We start from the raw sequence: 8,567 nt of genomic DNA, 5'->3' as shown, positions 1-8,567 counted from the left end.
TGATCCAACGTTATGAAATACTCATCAGGTTAAGTGTAGTTACCATACGAACTTACTTGTATATTTGTACCATACAAACTTACTACAATATTAATGACTATACTTCCTATATTTCCAATACTTCCTGACTATATTTCGTCCCTGTGACTTAATTCATTTTATAATTGGAAGCTTGTACCTCTTAATCCGTTTCATCTATTTCCCCCCCCCACCCCCCTGCCCCCCTGACAACTACCAGTTTGTTCTCTGTATGTGTGAGTCTATTCCTGTTTTTGTTTGTTCACTCATTTGTTTTGTTTTTCAGATTCCTGACACAAGTGAAGTCACGTGATACTTGTTTTTCTGTTTCATTTCACTTAGCGTAATGTCCTCAAGATCCATCCATTTTGTCACCGTGGCAAGATTTAATTCTTTTTTATGATGGAGTAATATTCCATTACGCATACATACCACATCTTCATTTATCTATTTTTTTTTAATTTTTATTATTGTTTTAGACAGAGAGCATGAGTCGGGGAGAGGGACAGAAGGAAAGAGACAGAATCTTAAACGGGCTCCACACTCGGTGCGGAGCCCAAGGCATGGCTCGATCCAACAACCGAAATCAAGAGTTGGTTGCTAAACCACCTGAGCCACCCAAGATCCCCTCTTCATTTACCGATTGATGGACACGTGGGTTGCTTCCGTATCTTTCTGGCTATTGTAAACAATACTGCAATAAACAAACAATAAACAAAGGATCCCTTTGTAAACAATGCTGCAATAAACAGAAGGATCCCTATTTGTTTTCACTCGGTAAATGTCCAGATTATACGGATCATATGGTATTTCTATTTTTAAGTTCGTGAGGAACCTCCATATTGTTTTCCACAATGGATGCACCATTTATATCTCCACCAACAGTGATTAAGGATTCCCCTTCCTTCACCACCTCACCCATACTTGTTACTGTCTTTTTGATGGTAACCATTCTGACTGGTGGAAGGTGGTATCTCATTTTATGTCACCACCCTGTCATACATCTGTTTCCCAAATGTAGAACAAAAATTAAGTATAACAAAAATCTCCCAAAAGAACATTCAGCCCTATCTACTAGGCGCAGCGGAAGCTACGTTCATTGATATTTTAGATGTATTTGCCAAGGCAGTAGACTGGCTTACAACCAGAGCCTTGAAATGCAATCTGTAAATCACCATTCTACAGCGATGTTTACCAGTTGCAAGTGGAGAAATCAGCAATCGGTCTTATTCAGAAATGAAGGTGAACGCAGGGTAGACATCGGAAAGTCCAAGAAAGAAGGAACTCAGCAGTGCCAGCAAGAATGTAACTGAGGCTCCTGACCGTAGGGAAGGAGGCACATAAAAAAGAAATGGGAGTGTGCATTAAGAGGGTGTGAGGCATTAAAACAGTGATAAAAGATTTGCATTTGGAGTTATAGAAACCGGGCGTAAATCCCAGCTCTGTCCGTGTCTGAACTGGGCAGGAGAGGGTTGTTGGATGGTGCATTAGATAGTTTGCAAAGAGCTTCGACTAGTCCCTGGCATATAGGAAGCACTGATTAATTAAATGCTAGTGGCTGTTAAGCTGCTATATCAGAAAAGAAGAGTAGCCTGCATTGGTAGAAGACAATAGGAAGAGTAACCTACCAAGATGTCAGAAAGGGAAAGTGGTGGATTTCAGCTCTAGAAGCTGGACATTCTTGGAAGCTTGAAAGCTGGGTCTAACCAGTCACAGATGCAATAGAGAGCAGTTGAAGGTCAATAGGGTTAAGAAAGTTGAGGCTCCGAGATGAAGCCGGGCAAATGGCACGGATGTGACACAAACCCTCAAGGGAGGCACCACGTGGAGGGGTAGCTGGGAGCCAGTCCTCAAGTAGCCAAAGAAAAAGTAGAAGAATGTCCTGGAGAGAGGTCAATGATGGCAAGGAGCTTAGGAGGAGAATGGATTTAAAAAAAAAAAACAAAAAAAACAAAAAAAACAAAAAAACCCCTGTAATAAACCTGTTATTTGGGACTAAAAATAGGCTTCCAAATTAGCTTAAGTAAATTACTGGCTCCAAATCACATGTTCTTCCTACCAATGCACGCAGCGGGATAAAATACTTTGACACATAATTAAATGCATAGAATTTGGTAGATAGAAACCTTCATGACACAGGACCACAATACATCCTAGCGTCCAAATAGCCATACTCCTAGCGCTAGGCATTCAAAAATATTTATGGAATAAATGAAAATGCCCAGCTTCGCCACTTCGCCACACAAACCAAAGGAGCCTCAGACATGTCATTACTAAGATAGATATGGTAACACCCACCTCATGAAACGACGGAATGTCTATAAGGTACCTGGCACATATAAGGCACTCAAACTATTATTTTTAGTGTGTGTCAAGCATGGATTTTTTTAATGCTTCTTCAGCATCGGTCTAAAATTATAGAGTATAAAACATTTTCTATTTCACGTGGGAAATATGTCCCATTTTTTGAAAGAGAAAAAATGTGTTTAAAACTGAAGTATCTAACGTAGAAGTCATTCTATTGTATATTAATTAACTATTCTATAATTATTAATTAATGATTACATAACTAATTAATATATTAGTTATCCCCAAGACGAATGCATGTGGCGGTGATTCCCTGGCAGCTTGTCCGCACAAATGCACGGGTCTCGGGTAATGCCAGAAATGCTGGGCACATAGGAGATTCGGACCCTATTTTTTCCTCTAAGAGTGAAAAAAATGTATGAGCTCAGAAACGAGTAAGAAATATAGTTTTCTCTTTGATAAGCTCTCAAACACGTTGCGACCATGTCAGTCTCTCCTTTCAAACTGGAAGAGCGACACGGGCAGGGCTTCAGAAATCAGAACTAGAGCAACTCTCAACTCTACCTTTTGGTGACTGCGCGATATCGGCATGTGTTGATTTGGGGGACTTCCGTTTCATCATTCGTAGAACAGGAAGAGCGCTACACCCTTCTGGCTAAAATTAAAATACTAAAATACATCTGTAAGTAGGAGGGATGCTCACTGATGTTAATTCCCACTCTTTCCTCTGCATTCTTGTCTGGCTTCTTTGAAGAAAAGGGGGTGAAATAGAAAGAACATCAGGGAGGGGCGCCTGGGTGGCGCAGTCGGTCAAGCGTCCGACTTCAGCCAGGTCACGATCTCGCGGTCCGTGAGTTCGAGCCCCGCGTCGGGCTCTGGGCTGATGGCTCGGAGCCTGGAGCCTGTTTCTGATTCTGTGTCTCCCTCTCTCTCTGCCCCTCCCCCGTTCATGCTCTGTCTCTCTCTGTCCCAAAAATAAATAAAAAACGTTGAAAAAAAAATTAAAAAAAAAAAAAAAAGAAAGAACATCAGGGAAAACTGATGTACATTTTGGATGCTGTGAAAACTTCACATACTCACAATCTGGTAAAGATAGGAACTTCATCTTTACTGTGGCAAATCTTGCTCAAGATATTTCACGCGAATGTACGTAGAGAGGCAATGAGTAGTCGAATCTCACAAAACCCGTGACGATGTTGACACTTTCAAATTGTTCCGTTTCGAAACTCACTCACTATAAATCATAAATACACTGACTGGCGATGACTCCACTTGGGAGCCCCAGGTGGGGACAGCACCTGTCCAGGGTGCAACAATTGTGGTCCAAAGACCTCCAGAAAGGTAGTGACCTGGGTACGTATCCTGAAGGTTGTATCACACTCTGCTAATATGCTTATATTTACCGTGGCACTGGGTGAGCACTAAATTGCAAGGTCAGGTTGTGCCTTTGTTAATCAGAAGTACAACATTGCTGTTCCCATTTCCATGCTTGGTGCATTCCTAAACACAGGGTCAGGTTTACATATGTTGGTGCCACATAGGGTGAAAGCAACAGTAGCACCAAAATAGAAAAATCTAATAAAACCTGTAAAGCATAAGGAGCCCAATCATCCTTAACAAAATACTAAATAATTTTGTGGAAACCTCCTGTTATTCCTTAAGTACAGGAATATGCAAGCTCATAATGAGATTTCCCCTCGTGATTTTATTTTGGGGATGTTGAATTGATAAGTTTGACTCCTTTTTTTTTCTAATTTAGAGAAAGAGCCGGCGGGGGGGGCGGGGGGGGGGGGTGGATCCCAAGCAGGCTCCACTCTCAGCCCAGAGCCTGACAAGGGGCTCGATCTCACAACCCTGGGATCATGACCTGAGCATGAGTCGGACTCTCAACTGACTGAGCCACTTAGGGGCCCCTGAACTCTTTATCACATGTAGATAGTAGATCTAAAGCTTAAGAAACTCTGTATACATAAGTTTCATTTGCAATCAGTAGCTATAATTTTTTCCATTAATTGAAATATGAACATTTATAGTTCTCTATTTTTGTAAAAAGAAAAAAATTTTCCTTAAAGACAAGGAAGCCTTAAATTAGGAATTTTGGAGGCATCTTTCATTTGAGAATCTGAATCAGAAACAATGATGAATTGTTTTCCCCTCATAGTCAAAATATTTGTGCTAAATTTTGTCTGTGTCAAGAATTAGAAGGTGGATTTTCATTTGCTGGATCTTTTTTTTTTTTTTTTTTTAATGTTTATTTTTGTGAGAGAGAGGGTGAGAGCGCAAGTGAGGCAGGGGCAAAGAGAGGGGGACAGAGGATCCAAAGCGGGCTCAGCGCTGAAAGCAGCAAACCCAACGTGGGGTTCGAACTCACAAACTGCAAGATCATGACCTGAGCCGAAGTCAGACGCTCAAGCGACTGAGCCACCCAGATCCCCCGCGTGGGATCTTTTTAGTATATGTATCTATGGGTTAAGAAGGAGGTCCAAGAATATTTTTAAAAAAGATAAAGCTATAGCTGAGCCAGCATTTATCCTTATGGATATGCATACCCCTTCTAAAGAAAATAAAAGTTTGACAATTACGGAGTCAGGCCACTTGCTAAGAATATTCATTGCCTATTTTTCCTTGTGATAAAACTGTTTTCCTCTTTTCCTTATTTCATGCATAGAATGAGCCAAAAACGCTGAATTTTCACATGGAAGTGGTGTGAGTCCACAAAGGAAGGAAGAGTTATGATTAGATCCACGACCTTGGTGCTTAGAGGATTGGTAACAACACAAGGGCTCTTTCAAGCACCCTCCAACCCAGTCAAGTATCGTTCATGAACAGACTGCCTAATATATTTAATAGATCACCTTCCATACCTCCTTTATTGTATTTACATTCTTGAGGAAAAGATATATTGCTTGCTTGTAAAATCAAATGAATAGACTTTCAGTGTCTATTTTGTTCTATTTCCTACTTTTTCACACAATTACATTTTTGAAATCCATCCACGTTGCTAACGTGTGTCAATATCCTTTCCGCAGTATATGATTTCCTCATATGCATATCCCACATTTTACTTATCTGTTATTAATGAACACTGGGATTACTTCTAACTCTTCTCCTTATAAATAAACAAATACTAGGAAGATCTCCCCATACACATCACTCTGTGCACACTTGAGAGTTCCCTAGCAAATAATATAACCAAAATGGCAAGTGAATCATAAAATATAGTCACATTCCATTTCACTAAATATTGCTGATTGTTCTTTAAAATGACTATATCAATTTATATTCCTATCAGCATCATTGTTTAGCCACACACACCCCCACCAACATTGAAGAATATCCAGCTTTTAACAATATCTACCTTTTTTTAAGTTTATTTATCTTGAGAGAAAGAGAGCATAGGCAGGGAAGGGACAGAGAGAAAGGGAGAGGGAGAATCCCAAGCAGGCTCCGTGCTGTCAGCGCAAAGCCCGATGCAGGGCTCCGTCCCAAGAACTGTGAGATCACGACTTGAACCGAGACCAAAAGTTGGACGCTTGACCAACTGAGCCACAAAGGCACCCCAACAATATCCACTTTTAACAAGCGGTATCTCAAAGTAGCCTTGACTCTGTTTGTCTAGTTATTAGTGAGTTTACGCATATGCTTCACACACTCATCATCTGGATTTCCATTTTTGTAAATTGTCCATTTGTATCCGTGACTCCACTTCCCTTTGTGGTACAGCATGTGTGCTTACATATGATAGATATTCATCATTTAACAAATGTAAAAATGAAGAGTGTCATTCCTAGTCATTTATTTGTTACTTTTGTCTGCGATGGCCTTCACTGAATTAAAGTCGTGATATAGTGAAATCCATTAATGTATCTTTTACAGTTTTATACTTTGATTCTTGGTGAAAAGCTGGAGTCATAAAATATTTTCCTATGTTTCTTTCGATCACATAGTCTTTTTTTTTTATTTTTTTTTATTTTTGGGACAGAGAGAGACAGAGCATGAACGGGGGAGGGGCAGAGAGAGGGAGACACAGAATCGGAAACAGGCTCCAGGCTCCGAGCCATCAGCCCAGAGCCTGACGCGGGGCTCGAACTCACGGACCGCGAGATCGTGACCTGGCTGAAGTCGGACGCTTAACCGACTATGCCACCCAGGCGCCCCTCGATCACATAGTCTTAACGTTCACATTTTAGGCCTTCAATCCATCTGGATTCATTCTTTTACATGATGCAGAGTAGTTACCTACAATAAACTGATCTTCCCAGCACCATTTATAAATGTTTATTTATTTTTAGGAGAGAGAGAAAGGGAGGGGCGGAGAGAGGGCGGGGGGAGACAGAGAATCCCAAGCAGGATCCATGCTGAAAGCACAGAGCCCGACATAGGGCTCGAACTCACGAACCGTGGGATCATCACCCGAGCGGAAAGCCAGAGTCAAAGGCTTAATCGACTGAGCCACCCCGGCGTCCCTTCCTTCCCAGCATCATTTATAAAGTACTTCATTTCCTCACTGATTCCACAGATTCGTCAAATCTGACAAAACTCTCATATATCAAATTCCCATGTGCATGGATTAGTTTCTACTCTAAATTATTCCACTAAATTTTATATATCTGCATTCTTTTCACGTTTTCTTTATTCCTATGGCTTTGTTCTATGGTAGAATATCCAGTATAGCTGCCTGCATCCCACATACCAGCACTCCTATCCTTGCTTTTCTGTTTCCACATTTGTTTTGTATGTTGACAATTTTTAAAATTTGTTTAAATCCTATGTATAAGGATCAAGGTTTTCTAAAAAAATTCCTTTCTGGGCTGTAATGAATTTATAAGTTAACTTTAGACAAATTAATACCTTTATAACACTCTCATCTCTCCCAGAACATAATAATATCTCCATTTATGTATATGCATGTGTATGTATACATATATACGTGTGTGTGTTGTTCCCAAAGCCCTCTGACACAGTTTTAAATTTCTCTTTGCGAAAGTTTTGTGCATGCCTCATAAAATTAATCCCTAAGTCATCTGTGAATTTTTTGCCACTTAAAATGGTATCTTATTTACTATTATGTCTTCTAGTCTATTATTTCTGGGATAATGGACAAATGTCGGCAACTGTATATAGACCTTGAATCAAGCTATCTGGTCAAATGCCCACTCATTTCGATACTCTTATCAGTTGATTCTTTCAGATTTTACATGTGATGTACACGGTAAAAATAAATGTTTTGTTTCTTGCCTTTTGTCTCTGATATAGCTTCATCTCTGTTTTTATTTCCCTGTTTAGAACCTCTAGGACTAAGGTAAAAAGTAATGAGGACAGGACGCCTGGGTGGCTCAGTCGGTTGAGCATCCGACTTCGGCTCAAGTCATGATCTCACTGTGAATTTTCGAGCCCCGCGTCGGCCTCTGTGCTGACAGCTCAGGAGCCTGGAGCCTGCTTCGGAGTCTGCATCCCCCCACCCCCACCCCCCCACTCGCGCTCTGGCTCACCGTGTCTCTCAAAAATAAATGTTTAAAAAAACAAATTTTTTTTTAAACTAATGAGGAGGTTGGGAACCCAGGGACCATTTCTCAGGTTTCCCAAATAACAAAGTTTTCTATTAAGTTTTTGTGAAATAGATCTTAGGACAGACATTTGTCCTGCATCTTTTTGAGTTAATCACAGGCTTTGTCTTCTTTTGGCCATTAATAATGAGTTACACTGTGAGATTATCTTATGTTCAACAACCCTCAAGCATCTGGGGTAAATCCTACTGTTCAAGGGCATGGAGATAGCTCTCCACTGGGCCTGTAACGTCCTTTTCTCGGACTGACCTTATCCAGTTTTAGCTCTACTGGCTTCACAATAATGAGCTAGACAGATATTTCACTTTTCTCTTAAGGACATGTATGAGATAAGGTTATCTATTCCCTGAAAATGTCTAAGCCTACTTTTAAATGGTCCTTTATTCTTCTGTTACTTATCCTTAAGATATTGAAACCCACACTGACACTTCTCCCTTATCAATTTTTAAAATCTTATCAATAGGTTTTCCTCCATTAACTGAAAAGGAAAAAAAGCGGGGGGGGGGGGGTTGAGGGGGGGAGGGCAGTCTTCTTCTATTTTCGTCTTCCTTCAACCCTCCACTCAACCCTCATCTTCCAGGCTGCTAATTTGCTAATTTCTGGAGTTTTGGTTCCGTATCGCGAAGGAAGAATTGCTCTGTCTGTTATTTAGGCAACAGGATAATGTAGCACATT

At 40.6% G+C, this 8,567-nt stretch overlaps 1 long non-coding RNA gene across 1 annotated transcript; it reads left to right on the top strand.

The window, feature by feature from the left end:
* Positions 1-4,136: 4,136 nt before the first annotated feature.
* LOC131516108 (uncharacterized) lies at positions 4,137-7,576 on the top strand. The gene is made up of 2 exons (XR_009263894.1): positions 4,137-6,253; positions 6,477-7,576. It is a non-coding gene; the product is annotated as an uncharacterized LOC131516108 (long non-coding RNA).
* The last annotated feature ends 991 nt before the right edge of the window (positions 7,577-8,567 follow it).

Source organism: Neofelis nebulosa, chromosome 7 (assembly GCF_028018385.1).
Source record: "Neofelis nebulosa isolate mNeoNeb1 chromosome 7, mNeoNeb1.pri, whole genome shotgun sequence".
NCBI classification, from domain to species: Eukaryota; Metazoa; Chordata; class Mammalia; order Carnivora; family Felidae; genus Neofelis; species Neofelis nebulosa.
This window is presented reverse-complemented; position numbering and strand designations above follow the sequence as displayed.